This window comes from Pan paniscus, chromosome 7, assembly GCF_029289425.2.
Source record: "Pan paniscus chromosome 7, NHGRI_mPanPan1-v2.0_pri, whole genome shotgun sequence".
In the NCBI taxonomy this organism is placed as follows: Eukaryota; Metazoa; Chordata; class Mammalia; order Primates; family Hominidae; genus Pan; species Pan paniscus.
Window position 1 is genome coordinate 30,772,608 of NC_073256.2, and position 15,850 is coordinate 30,788,457.

The 15,850-nt window shown below is 44.4% G+C and overlaps 2 pseudogenes; both read left to right on the forward strand.

Moving 5' to 3' along the window:
* The first annotated feature begins 1,145 nt into the window (after positions 1-1,145).
* Positions 1,146-3,951, forward strand: LOC129398589 (putative gustatory receptor clone PTE01; annotated as a pseudogene).
* Positions 3,952-11,018: 7,067 nt separating this feature from the next.
* Positions 11,019-13,920, forward strand: LOC117978180 (olfactory receptor 7E24-like; annotated as a pseudogene).
* The last annotated feature ends 1,930 nt before the right edge of the window (positions 13,921-15,850 follow it).

Genomic DNA, 15,850 nt, shown 5'->3' on the forward strand with positions numbered 1-15,850 from the left:
CACAGCAAGGGGCGTCAAACCAAATGCTAAATTTGAGGGAATGTTATCCTCTCCCCCACTCCCCCAGCCCTGGATATTAGAGACAATAACACAGGGGTGATGTACACCCACTGCTTTATTGGGAGTAATATCATCCTCTCCCTTCTTGGATATTAGGAACAATATCACACTGTGCGTGTAAGCCTGTCACGAAATTCAATGGAATGTCATCCTGCGCCTCCCTGGATATGACGAACAATATCACGGGGGATGTACAACTTCTGAGATATTGGGAGTGATATTATCCTCTCCCCTCTGGAAGTTAGGGACAATATCACAGGGGTAGTGTACACCCTCTGGGATGTTGGGACTAATATCATCCTCCCGCCCACTGGATATTAAAAACCATAGCACAAGGGGCGTGTACACACACTTCGATATCGGTATGAATACCATCCTCTCCCTCTTTGGATATGCGGTGCCATATTTCAGGTGGGGTTTACACCACCTGCAATATTGGAAGTAATATGATTTTCTCCCCCCCTGGATATCAGAAACAACATCACAGGGCGTTGTGAACAACCCCTGAGATATTTGGAGTAATATCATCGTCTCCCCTCACGATTATTAAGAACAATATCGTAGGGGTGGGGGATGTACACCCACTTTCATATTTGATATCATCCTCTTCCCCCCTGGATATTAGGAACAATATCAGGAAGGGTTGTACAGACCCTGCAACCTTTGCTGTCATGGAATTATCTCTCCCCTAGATAATAGGAAAAAATGTCCCTGGGGATGTGAACAGCCCTGGGATATTGAGAGTAGTATCATCCTCTGCCCCGTTGCATATTGGGAACAACATCACGGGTGGGGTGTCCTGCCTCTGTGATATTGGGAGTAAAATTTTCCTCTCTTCCCCTGGACATTAGGAAGGGTATCAGAGGGGGAGGGTGTACATTCCCTGCGATATTCAATGTAATTTTATCCTCTCCCTCCCAGGGTATTCAGAACAATATTACAGGAGGGGTGTACACCCTCTGCGATATTGAGAGTCATATCATCCTCTTTCGCTCTGGATGTTACGAACAATATGATAGGGTTGTGTACACCCCCTGCGATATTGGGAGTAAGATCATCCTCTCCCCCCAGGAAATGACTAACAAGGTCACGGGGGGGTGTACTCCCCCTGCGATATTGGGAGTAATGTCGTCCTCCCCAACCCTGGATGTTAGCAATGAGATCACAGAGGGGCTGTACACACCCTGCGACATTGGAAGTAACATGATCCTCTCCCCACCTGGATACTGGGAAAGATACCACAGCGCGGGTATACGTTTCCTACACTGGTGGGAGTAATATCATTCTTTTCCTTTCTGGATATTAGGAAGAATATCACAGGGGTGCTGTACAATTACTTCCATATTGGGAGTAATATCATCCTCTATTTTCCTGGATATTGGGCACAAAAACACAAAAGGGTGTACAACCCCTGCGATATTGGGAGTAATAGCATACTCTCCTTCCCTGCATGTTAGAAAACAATATCATCAGGGCTGAACACCCCCCGCGATAATGGGAGTCATGGTTACTCTTTCACAGGCCATTTGGAACCATATCACAGGGGGTGTTTACAAACAGGGGTGGTGTACACCCCCTGTGAAATTGGGAGTAACATCATTCTCTCCACCTCCAGATACTAAGAACAATATCCCGGCGGGAGGTGGTACAGCCCCAGTGATATTGCGAATAATGTCATCCTCTCCTTCCCTGGATATTAGGAACAATATCACAGGCGGGTGTACACCTTCTGTGATATTGGAAGCAATATCATCCTCTCACCCGCGGGATATTAGAAAAAAAATCACTCACGGTGTACACCCACTGTGATATGAGGAGTAATATCTTCCTAGGGTATTACGAATAATTTCACAGTCCGTACACACATGGTGTACACTCACTGTGATATTAGGAGTAATATCTACCTGCTAGATAACAAATAACATAGCAGGGTGTACACCCACTTTGATATTAGCTGTAATATTTTTCTAAGTTGTTACAAATAAGATCACATTGTGTACCAACATGGTGTACACTCACTGTGATATCAGGAGTCGTATCTCTGTGATATATTATGAATAATATCACAGGGTGCACACCCACTGTATTATTAGGAGTAAGATCTCTGTAGGATATTACAATTAAGATCACAGGGTGTAGAGCCACCGTGATATTAGGAGCAATATCTTTCTAGGATATTACAAATAATATCACAGGGTGTACGCCCAGTCTACTGTCAGGAGCAATATCACCCTAGGATATCAAAAATCCCATCACAGGGTGTCCAATTTCCGCCTTCCAGGTTCTAAGGGATTCTCCAGCTTCAGCATCCCGAGTAGCTAGGGTTACCCGCCACCACGCCCGGCTATTTTTTTTTTTTTTTTTTTTTCACTGGAGATGGGGTTTCACCACGTTGGCCAGGCTGGTCTGGAACTCCTAACCTCCGGTGATCCATCAGCCTCGGCCACCCAAAGTGCTGGGATTACAGGTGTGAGCCATGGTGCTGGGCCAAGAGTTATAGATTTTATTCATTTGGAAACACAGCTCCCATTTTTGAGTGTGCGTGTCCTTTTATGAAGAAATGATGTCAGAAAACCGAAAGATGATAATAAATATGAAAACTAACAGGCATGTGAAAAGGTCTTCCGATTGAGAATTATAAGGTTCGATTTCGTTTCCAGATAATGGGGTCCTAGCCCTTGTGTCATCCTTTTACATATTCTACATCAATGGAAGTTGTAGCACCGTGTCAGAATAAAGTAGAGTGTATTTCACGGTTTCTTAATTTCTTTCAATTAGACTGAGATCTTTTTCTGAAAGAGAGAAGGACATTGTCATTGCATTGTATTTTTTCTGAAAAGAGTAGGCCATATTTTACTGAGATCACGGATTTGTTATATATGACGTTTTGGTCTTCTAATATTCTCCAGTGGATATTCTCTAAAGTAGTATGTACAGAAAGCCTTGAATAGCAAAAACGTAAATCACGTAATAATTCTGAGATTTTGGAATTGTCACAACTGAGAATCATTGCTGGCGGTGTATGGCCCACAAATGTGAAGATGTTCCTTGTGAATTGCTTGCATCTAGCATTAAGGGCTCGTTTTTATCTTTTATTTTTCCAATCCTCTTTCCTTCTCAAGGTGTCCAAGACACACAGGGCCACGGAATCTCACAGGTGTCTGAGAATTCCTCCTCCTGGGACTCTCAGAGGATCCAGAACTGCAGCCAGTCCTCGCTTTGCTGTCCCTGTCCCTGTCCATGTATCTGGTCACGGTGCTGAGGAACCTGCTAAGCATCCCGACTGTCAGCTCTGACTCCCCCCTCCACACCCCCACGTAACTCTTCCTCTCCAACCTGTGCTGGGCTGACATGGGTTTCACCTCGGCCACGGTTCCCAAGATGATTGTGGACATGCAGTCACATAGCAAAGTCATCTCTCATGCGGGCTGCCTGACATAGATGTATTTCTTGGTCATTTTTGCATGTATAGAAGGCATGCTCCTGACTTTGATGGCCTATGACTGCTTTGTAGCCATCTGTCGCCCTCTGCACTATCCAGTCATCGTGAATCCTCACCTCTGTGTCTTCTTCATTTTGGTGTCCTTTTTCCTTAGCCTGTTGGATTCCCAGCTGCATAGTTGGATTGGGTTACAATTCACCATTATCAAGACTGTGGAAATCTCTCATTTTGTCTGTGACCCCTCTCAACTTCTCAAACTTGCTTGTTCTGACAGCGTCATCAATAGCATTTTCATATATTTCGATAGTACTATGTTTGGTTTTCTTCCCATTTCAGGGATCCTTTTGTCTTACTATAAAATTGTCCCCTCCATTCTAAGGATTTCATCGTCAGATGGGAAGTATAAAGCTTTCTTCACCTGTGGCTCTCACCTAGCAGTTGTTTGCTGATTTTATGGAACAGGCATTGGCGTGTACCTGGCTTCAGCTGTGTCACCACCCCCCAGGAATGGTGTGGTGGCGTCAGTGATGTAGGCTGTGGTCACCCCCATGCTGAACATTTTCATCTACAGCCTGAGAAACAGGGACATACAAACTGCCCTGCGGAGGCTGCGCAGCAGAATAGTGGAATCTCATGATCTGTTCCATCCTTTTTCTTGTGTGGGTGAGAAAGGGCAACCACATTAAATCTCTACATCTGCAAATCCTGCCCCTTAGTCACATTATTTTTGTGGCTTGATGGATTTTATTCCTTTCTGCATTTCCTTTGTGAATATTGCTTTCTTCGTTATGCCTTTAACTGGAATGGGTGAGGATTCTGGGATCCTTGGTTTAGCAGAAACCTCATGACAGAATCCTCTATACCTAGGCGGCCTCTATTACTTTCTGAGCAATAACACTGTCATCCAGGTGGAATCACTACCATCTTTTTATATACACGAAGTCCTCACTTCGTTTTGGAATTCCCTGAAAACTGACTTTATGGAAACAATGTACAGGAGGTCCTCCAACAGCATTGGCTGTTCAAAGTCGTGTAGTTATACAGTGGAAGAAACATAAGTGGTTTCACTATACATAATTTTGCTTCAAGGTGAAGTTTCCAAGAGACTTTCAAAGATGTTAAGTGAGGACATACTGTATATCAAATTCATGTCCTCTTCCACAGTTCATGTGGAATTTCTTTATAAACTGCTTCCAGAGAATCTATTTAGGCAGGTTCTGTGTAGAGATCCATGTCGCCGTTCCTCAATCTTGGCTTTGAGTCAGATCACCTGGGGAGCTTAGAAATGATGAGGCCTGGGTCTCAATACCTGAAATTCTCATTTCCTTGCATCTGTGTGAGTATGTGGATTTTTTTTTTTTTAAAGCACCAGAGGTGGTTCCAATGATGAAGTTTTTAGAGGCATCAAGCTCCAATGAGTAAGAACAGAAATTAATTGTAATATGATTTCTTCAATTATTATCTTCAAATGCATTGTCCATCAACACCATACAAATGTTTATTATGCGGTTTTTTCTTACCATTTCGCATTTTCAATTTATTTATTTTCCTTTTTTTTGAGTCAGAGTTTCACTCTTGTTGCCCAGGCTGAAGTTCAATGGCACGGTCTCGGCTCACTGCAACCTCTGCCTCCCGTATTCAAGAAATTCTCCTGACTCAGCCTTCCAAGGAGCGGGGATTACAGGCATGCGCTACCATGCCTAATTTTTTTTTTTTTTTTGTATTGTTAATAGAGACAGTTTTTCTCCATTTTGGTCAGACTGGTCCAGAACTCCCGACCTCAGATGATCCGCCAGCTTCCGCCTCCCAAAGTGCTGGGATTACAGGCATGAGTGACCGTGCCCAGCCACCACTTAGCATTTACATTTTACAATTGTTGAAGTTATAGATTTATACACACATTTATTGCTGCTTTGTATACACTTGCATATACATAAGATGGGAAATAGAAAAGAATAAAATGGGCACAGTATCCCTGAAGTTTCACATTCCGAGACATTTTAAAAATATTTGCTCTTCAGAAATTTGTTTCAATGAAGAAACTGTGGTATACACATGCAATGAAGTATTATTCAGCCTAAAGAGGAAGAAACTCCTCTCCGCTGCCAAAAAAATGGATGTAGGAAGAAAAAAGGAAACCTTGGCCAGGTGTGGTGGCTCAGGCCTGTAATCCCAGCACTCTGGGAGGCCGAGTCGCATGGATCACCTGAGTCCAGGAGTTCGAGACCCGCCTGGCCAACATGGTGAAACCCCATCTCTATGGAAAACACAAACAATGAGCCGGGCGTGGTGACGCTTGCCTCTAGTCTCAGCTACTCGGAGGGCTGAGGCCCAAGAAAAGCTTGAACTCGGGAGGCGGTGCTTGTAGTGAGCCCGGATTGTGCCTGTGTACTCCAACCTCGGCAACAGAAAGAGACTCCATCACACAACTACACACAAAAGGAATCTCAGGAGGGTGGAGAGTATAAAGGTGGCTAGCAGACGCTAGGAAGAAAAGGGGTGGGATGGGGAATGAAGATAAGTGGATAATTAGGTCCCGAAATACAGAAAGATGGAATAAGTGAGTTCTAGTGTTTGATAGTACTGTATGAAACTTTTAGTTCACAAGAATTGCTTGCATATTTCCAGATGCTTTGGTAAGAAACTTCCTAACTTTCTCATTATGATGGTTTTTAAGCTCTTCTCTTTCTGCTCTTGAAATCATGCTGGTTTTTTGTTTTTTGTTTTGAGATGGAGTTGCGCTCTTGTTGCCCAGGCTGGAGTGTCATGGTGCAATCTTGGCTCACCGCAATCTCTGCCTCCTGGGTTCAAGCGATTCTCCTGCCTCCACCTCCCGAGTAGCTGGGATTACAGGCATGCGCCAGCACGCCCAGCTAATGTTGTATTTCTAGTAGAGACGGGGGTTTCTCCCTGTCTGTCAGGCTGGTCTTCAACTCCTCACCTCAGGTGATTCGCCCGCCTCGGCCTCCCAAAGTGCTGGGATTACAAGCCTGAGCGACCGCGACCAGCCCATGCTGTATCCTTATCTGTTGTCTGTTGTTGTTTGTTTGTTTTGGAGCCCAGAAATAACTTCTCACCTATATGTTCACATGATTTTTCACATGAGTGCTAAGAAAGCTGATTGGTGGAAAAGCAGCCTTTTCAAGAAATGATGTTGGAGAAACTTGAGTTCTACATGCAGAAGAATGAAGGTGGACTCTATGTCACACCAGGTGCAAAAATTAACACAAACTGGAACAGAGACCTCACCCCAAGCGCTAAAAGTATGATACACCTAAAATAAAACACTGGCCACGCTTTCATGACAGCAGATTGGGCAATGTTCCCTGGGATATGACACCAAAAGCATAGGCAACAAAAGAAAATTAGATTCCTTGGATTACATCTAAATGACAGACACTTTTGTGCAGCAAAAAACACTGCAAACTAAGGGAAAAGATTACCCATGGATTAGGAAAAATATTTGCAAAGCATATATCTGAAAACAGGCTGATATCCATCATATGTAAAGAACAGCTAGAACTAAACAACAAGAAACCCAAAGCATCCCATCAACAATGGTCAGAAGACTCGAGTAGACGTGTCCCTAAAGAAGATATCGCAATGGCCAATAAGCATCTAAAATGATGTTCAAAATCACTCATCATAGGGAAGCACAAATCAAACCAAGAATGTGATACCACACATTAGGATGGATATGATAAACAAACAGGCATTGGTGAGACTAGAGGGAAGTAGGAATGCTCGAATCTGATCGGAGGGAATGTAAAACCATGAAGGAACGGGGAAAATAGTATGGCGTCTACTGGAAAAATTAGAAACAGAATGATCAGATGTTCCCACAGTTGCATTTGTGGGTACCTACTAAAAAGAATTAGAAGCCAGGAGTGGAAGACAGATTTGTGTACACCCATATTCATAGCAGCATTATTCACAACAGCCAAAATGTGGAAGCAACCCAAGGGTTCGTGGACAGATGAATGAAAAAGCACACTGCAGTTCCTTCATACAATGGAAGACTATTCAGCCTTCAAAAGGCAGGCATTTCTGGCCGGTGCGGTGGCTCACGCCTGTAATCGCAGCGTCTTGGAAGACCGAGATGGGCGGATCACCTGAGGTCGGGAATTCAAGACCAGCCTGGCCATCTTGGGGAAACCCTGTCTCTACTTACAATGCAAAAAATGAGACGAGCGTGGTGGCGTGTGCCTATATTCCCAACTACTCGGGAGGCTGAGGCACAAGAATAGCTGGAACCCGGGAGGCGGAGGTTGCAGTGAGCCCAGATTGTGCCACTGCACTCCAGCCTGTGCGACAGAGTGAGACTCCATGGAAACACAAAACAAAACAAGGTCAAACGAACAAACAAAAAACAACAAAAAAAAAAACAGACAGGCACTTCTGACGCAGGCCGCAACATGGATGAACCTTGAAGACATTATCGTCAGTGAAATAAATAAATCCCAAAAGGATAAACAGGTCCACGTTCAGTGGCTCATCCCTGTAACCCCAGCACTTTGGGAGGTTGAGCCAGGCGGATCACTTCAGGTCAGGAGTTCGAGACCAGCCTGGCCAATATGGTGAAAGCTCGTCTCTATTAAAAATCCAAAAATTAGCTGGGCGTGCTGGCGCATGCCTGTAATCCCAGCTACTCGGGAGACTGAGACACAAGAATCGCTTGAACCTACGATGTGGCGATTGCAGTGAGGTGACATCACGCCACTGCACTCCAGCCTGGGTGACAGAGAAAGACTCTGTCTCCAAAACAAAAAAAAATAAACACGGTATGATTCCACTTTTCTATGAAGTGTCTAAAGTAGTTAAACTCATAGAGTTGCAAACTAGAAAGGTGGCCCCCAGGGGTGACCGAGAGAGAGGAATGGAGAGGTTGGTGAATGGGTGGAATTTCCATTTTGAAAGATAAAACTGAGACGATGGCGGTGATGGTTGCTAAACAATGTGAATGTACTTAATGTCATTAAACTTTAAACTGAAAAAGAGTGGAAATTGTAAATGTTTATACTGGCCATTCTATATGAACTAATATATATTTATAATTTTTAATATTTTTACGTGGTATATTTTCCGATAATAAAAGATGAAAATTAAAGCAATTGGACCTTTAAAAAGAAAAGAAAGAAGCGAAGAATACACACCAGCTTTCTCCTGATTAGAGGAAGAGCCCCAATGCTTCTATGGACACTCACTTTCCTCTTCTCCTGCTTGCAATATTATGAGGAAATCCTTAGAGGTTGGGGAACTTGGGCGACTTTGGCTAATGAGGAGCTCTGTGCCTTGAGACCCCCATGCCACAGAATGGTAAATAGTCATTCTGTGCCTCCAGCCCTGCAGTGTGAGGTTCCAGTCCTGTGGGCTCCACTCCCGTCACCTGTATCAGGAGACTCACGTCTCACCGTGTCTTCTTGCCCACTTGAGGACGGAGTCTGAGCCTCCATGGTGCACCACACAGAGAGGACAGTGGACCTGTTCTCCGTGGTCATGGCCCAGCAGAGGGGAAGGGCAGTTCAGTGAGTGTAGGGAAAAGAAAGAGAGATCAGACTCTTACTATGTCTACGTAGAAAGGAAAGACATAAGAGACTCCATTTGGAGAAAGACCTGTACTTTCAACAATTGCTTTGCTGAGATGTTGTTAATCTGTAGCTTTGCCCCAGCCACTTTGACCCAACCTGAAGCTCACAAAAACATGTGTTGCATGAAATCAAGGTTTAAGGGATCTAGGGCTGTGCAGGACGTGCCTTGTTAACAAGCAGTACTCTTGGTAAAAGTCATCGCCATTCTCTAGTCTCAATAAACCAGGGGCGCGATACACTGTGGAAAGCCGCAAGGAGCCCTGCCCTTGAAAGCGGCATATTGTCCAAGGTTTCTCCCCATGTGATAGTCTGAAAAGTGGCCTCGTGGGAGGAGAAAGACCTGACTGTCCCCGAGCCCGAGCCCCGTAAAGGGTCTGTGCTGAGGTGGATTAGTCAAAGAGGAAAGCCTCTTGCAGTTGAGAGAGAGGAAGGCCACTGTCTCCCGCCTGCCCCTGGGAACTGAAAGTCTCGGTATAAAACCCGATTGTACATTTGTTCAATTCTGAGACGGGGGAAAAACCGCCCTATAGTGGGAGGTGAGACAGGTTTGCAGCAATGCTGCCTTGTTATTCTTTACTCCACTGAGATGTTTGGGTGGAGAGAAACATAAATCTGACTTACGTACACGTCCAGTCATAGTACCTTCCCGTGAACTTCATTATGACATAGATTCTATTGCTCACATGTTGGTTGCTGACCTTCTCCTTATTATCACCCTCCCCTCCTACTACATTCCTTTTTGCTAAAATAATAAAAATAATAATCAGTAAAAACTGAGGGAACTCAGAGGCCGGTGCAATTGCAGATCCTTGGTATGCTGAAGGCCAGTCCCCTGGGCTCACTGTTGTTTATACTTTGTCTCTGTGTCTTATTTCTTTCCTCAGTCTCTCATTCCACCCGACTAGAAATACTCACAGGTGTGGAGGCGCAGGCCACCCATTCAAGTGAGTGCTGAGGGACGGTCGGGAGCCTTGTTTGGTTTCCTCATCCTCAGGACAAACAGGAGAGTGCGGTGGGCAGATGGGAGGAGACCAATGTGCAAACTGTCCGCTCAGCAGACTGTGGAGTTTCTGTTCTTGGTTGTGCTGGGGGTCTCAGAAATCTTATACAAAATTTTGCTTTCCTCCCCCACTGGTTGTCCTTTTCATAGACATCTCACCCATGATAGCAGGGAATCAGTCCCTCTAAACCATTCCCTAACAACAACAAAAAGATTATGAAGGTGATGATGAGGATAAAGAGGATGATGACAGACACCATGGCATCATGAACCCTTACTGAGGGCTTCCTAAAGGCCAGGCTCTGAGCTCTGTGCTCTATGCAGCTTGTTTCATTTCATCTGCATAGTCTCCACATTATTGGTGCACATTTCAGGATGATTTTACAGACTAGAAAAGGAGCAACGCCTTTTCATATAACTCGTACTAGATCATGAAGTCAAAAAGGGTGAAGTCCAATTAGAACCAGGCAATCTAGGTCCAGACACATGGCATTTGGCCAGTCCTCTCCCTTCAACCAACCTGCCCTCTCAAATCCTCGTCACTCAGGCGGATGCCCCTGCTCACTGTGCCCTTCCCTTTGGGGGTTCCTTGGAGACCACAGCTAGACCAATGGGTGCCACAATCACTGTGTCAAGTGTGGAAAGGGCAGCTGAGATCACATCGACGATTCCAGAAAGAATTGGCACAGGATCATTCGGGACGCATCACTCCCTTGCCCCTGTTCCTGGCTTTCCGTACAGCTCTCGACTTCCTCAAAGGAGTCATCAGTTCGGAGTTTGGCTTCCATTCCTATTGAGGAAGCTGGAAAGCGTTTCAAAAATGCTCCTCCGATGTGCCTGTGGTTAAGACCTCTGAGCTCTGCTTAAAACTTATGGAAGCTGGGAGCGGTGGCTCACGCCTGTAATCCCAGCGCTTTGGGAGGCTGAGGCATGCGAATCACAAGGTCAGGAATTCGAGACCAGCCTGGCCAACATGGTGAAACTACGTCTCTACTCAAAATAGAAAAAAATGAGCCAGACGTAGTCGGGGGCGCCTGTCATCTCAGCTACTTGGCAGGCTGAGGCAGGAGAATAGCTTGAACCTGGGATGCAGAGGTTGCGGTGAGCCGAGATCACTCCACTGCACTCCAGCCTGGGCAACGGAACGAGACACCATCTCAAAACATCAAAAAGAAAAACAAAAGCCAAAAAAAACCACAACTTTTTGAAAGTTGGAAGACCAGGAAGTATAGTACCCGGGACTTCGAGTCTGGCCATGAATTTTGAATACCACCCTTTCTACTTCTCTGTATGGCAAAGGGTGAGATGTCCATCCTCTGAGACTCAGCACTCTCATCTGACTTGATTTCCAGTTGATCCGATGGAAGTGAGTGATGATTAAGCTGATCGTGGGTGCCCGCTACGTGATCCCTAGGTGACGGATGCGTAAAGTAAAGGCAAAGTGAATTTTAGATACATTCCTTAAGATTTTCAGCTTCAACTCCACACAATTCAACGGAAATATCCCGTGACCTGAAGTTCTGCTTTCCCTGCATTCCAGACATGACATTTTATTTTGTCCTTCTCTCAGTAAGGACTGAGTACTGGGAGAGGAACAAGTGATTCTCTTTGGTTTCTGATTTCCCAGAGCCTATATCGTGCTTGGCACACAGGAGACAGCAAAAGTCAAATATATGTGAAGGATTGAATTGACACTTCCTTGCTTCACCAAAATTGGCTGTCATCAGCGTCACTTTGACTTACTTCATTCTTTTTTTTTTTTTTTTTAACACGGAGTTTTGCTCTCGTTGCCCAGGCTGGCGTGCAGTGGTGTGATTTCGGCTCACCGTAGTCTCTGCCTCCCAGGTTCAAGCCATTCTCCCGCCTCAGTCTCCCGAGTAGCTGGGACTATAGGTGCGCGCCGCCATACCGGGCAACGTTTTTGTATTTTTAGTAGAAGCGGGGTTTCACCATGTTGGCCAGGATGGTCTTGATCTCCTGACCCCGTGATCCGCCCTCCTCGGCCTCCCAAAGTGCTTGGATTACCGGCGTGAGCCACCGCATCCGGCCAAACTTTCTGATGAAAACTCTAAGTCCACCGAAGCTAAGGACAGGAGTTAGAGCTTCCATGAATTTTAAAACAAGACCCACCGATTTGAGTAAGCAATTACTCTCTCCAAGGAGAAAAGTCCGAAAACACAATGATGAAATCACTAGGACCTAACTGGCATGTAGAACTATTTTCTGCTTATGAGCTATCAACTTTCATTTCATTTCCAGATGGCATGGTCTCAGCTGTTATACAGTGTTTACAAATGTTGTAAATCAAGGGAATTTGTATCAATCTAGTAGAATAAATAAAATATTTGAGTTCTTAATTTCCTTTAATTAGGATAACCTTTTTCTTAAAGTGAAGACAATGGTTTTATTACATCTTTTCCTTCGGAAAAGATAGGCTGTATTTTCTAGCAATTACGAATTTGTTATATATGATGATCTGGTTCTTGGAACGTTCTTGAAGCTAGTGTCTCTAAGGCAGGTGTTTATAGCAAGACGTGAATAACACAGCAATCGATGTTGAAAGCATTATAAGGCAATTGAGTTTGTCAGAACTACAAAATATTGCTGAGTGTGGATTGCTCTGAAATCTGAAAACATTACTTGTGAATTGCTTCTATCCAAAATGCAGACACAATGCTGGGTATTGGTTTACTTGTTTCCGATTTTTCAACCCTCTCTTCCAGGCAAAAGAGGGTTGTATCCAAACGATACAGACCCACAGAGTCGAACAGATGTCTCTATATTCCTCCTCCTCGAACTCTCAGAGGATACAGAACTGTAGCCGGTTGTCGCTGGGCTGTTCCTGTCCATGTGCCTGGTCACGGTGCTGGGGAACCTGCTCATCATCCTGGCCGTCAGCCCTGACTCCCACCTCCACACCCCCATGTACTTCTTCCTCTCCAACCTGTCCTTGCCTGACATCGGTTTCACCTCCACCACCGTCCCCAAGATGATAGTGGACATCCAGTCTCACAGCAGAGTCATCTCCTATGCAGGCTGCCTGACTCAGATGTCTCTCTTTGCCATTTTTGGAGGCATGGAAGAGAGACATGCTCCTGAGTGTGATGGCCTATGGCCGGTTTGTAGCCATCTGTCACCCTCCATATCGTTCAGCCATCTTGAACCCATGTTTCTGTGGCTTCGTAAATTTGTTGTCCTTGTTTTTTTTTCTTTTTTTTCCCCCTCAGGCTTTTAGACTCCCAGCTGCACAACTTGATTGCCTTACAAATGACCTGCTTCAAGGATGTGGAAATTCCTAATTTCTTCTGGGAACCTTCTCAACTCCCCCATCTTGCATGTTGTGACACCTTCACCAGGAACATCAACCTGTATTTCCCTGCTGCCGTATTTGGTTTTCTTCCCATCTCGGGGAGCCTTTTCTCTTACTGTAAAATTGTTTCCTCCATTCTGAGGGTTTCCTCATCAGGTGGGAAGTAGAAACCTTCTCCACCTGTGGGTCTCACCTGTCAGTTGTTTGCTGATTTTATGGAAGAGGCGTTGGAGGGTACCTCGGTTCAGATGTGTCATCTTCCCCGAGAAAAGGCGCAGTGGCCTCAGTGATGTACACGGTGGTCACTCCCATGCTGAACGCCTTCATCTACAGCCTGAGAAACAGGGATATTAAAAGTGTCCGGCGGCGGCAGCACGGCTGCACAGTCTCATCTCAATATCTTCTTATCTGTTCCATTCCTTTTGTAGGGTGGGTTAAAGAAGGCAGCAAGGTCAAATAAGAATGATATCACAGGGTGAATACCCACTGTGACATTACGAGTGATACCTCCCTAGGATGTAAAAAATACTGTCACAGAGTACACACACATGGGTTACACCCGCGGTGATATTAGAAGCACTATCTCCCTTAAATATAATGAAAAAATCACAGGGTGTGCACACTGTGTGATATGACGAGTCATATTTACCCTGGATATCACGACTCATATCAAGGGTGTACACACACCGGGTACACGCACTGTAATATCAGGAGTTGCATCTCCCTAGGATATTACGAAGAATATCACAGGGTATACACTATGTGTGAACATCCACTGTGATATTTGAAGTCATATCTCTCCATGAGATTACAAATAATATCAAAGTGTGTACACCCCTGTGACATATGAGGAGTAACATCCTTCTAGGGTATTGCAGATAACATCACAAGGTGTACACCTTCTGTGACCTTTTGCACACACTTTGTGCCATTCAAGGAAACATCTCCCTAGGATATTACGAATAATGACACAGGCAGTTGACACACATGCTGTACATCTCCTGTGCCATCAGGAGTAATATTCCCCTAGGATATTACGAATAATATCACAGCAGGTGTACACATATGGTGTTCACCCCATGTGACATTAGGAGGAAAATGCCCCTAGGATATTAGGAATAGTATCACAGGCGTTGAATACGCATGATATACACCCCCGGTGACATTGAAAGTAACATCCCTCTAGGATATTACGAATAATATCACAGGGAGTACACCCCGTGTGACATTAGGAGTAACATCCCCCGAGGATATAACGAATAATATCAGGGGGCATACATACATTGTCACCTTAGTGGTAACATCTCTTTAGGATATTACCAATAATATCACAGGATGTCCACTGACCGTGATATTAGGAGTCCCATTTTCCTAGGATGTTATGGATAATATCACAGGAGGTGTTCACACACAATATGTACACCATGTGTGTACACCCAATGTGATATGTGAAGTCATATGTCCCTAGGATCTTACGAATATTATCAAAGGGTGTACACCCCATGTGACATTTAAAGTAACATCCCTTTTGGATATTCCGAATGCTATCACAGGCTGTGATATTAGGAGTGTGATATTAGCAGTAACCTCTTCCTAGGATAACCCATGTGATATTAGGAGTAGCCCCTTCCTAGGATATTACGAATAACATCACAGGGTGTACAACCCTGTGACTTTAAAAGTAACACCCCCCTAGAATATTACAATAATATAACAGGGTGTACAACCCCTGTGACATTACGAGTAACATCTCCCTAGGATATTTCAAATGATGTCACTGGGGTCACACCCTCTGTGATATTAGCAGCAACATCTTTCTAGGAGGTTACGAATGATATCACAAGGTGTGCACTCACTGTGATATTAGAAAGAATATCTCCCTAGGATATAAGCTATCACATCACAGAGTGTACACACATAGTGTACACCCACTGTGTTATTAGAAGCAATATCTCCCTATGATAGTATGAAAAATAGCACAGGTTGTACCCTCTGTGGGATAGTAGAAGTAATGTTTACCATGGACATTACAAATAATATCACAGAATGTACACACATGGAGTACACCCACTGTGATATTAGGAGTTATATCTCTCTAAGATATTACAAATAATATCCCAGTGGGTGTAGCCCATGTGTGAACACCCACTGTGATCATTAAAGTAATATCTCTCTATAAGATTACAAATAATATCGAAGGCTCTACACCCCCTGTGACATTAGGAGTAACATCCCCCTACAATATTGGGAGCAATATCAAACGGTGTACACCCCTGTAACGTTAGGGGTAACATCCCTCCCAGAATATTACTCATAATATCACAAGGTGTACACACATTGTGACATTAGTAGTAATATCCAGCTAGCGTATTTTCAATAATATCACAGAAGGAACACACCTGTGACATTAAGAGTGACATCGCCCTAGAATAGTAAGAATACTATCACAG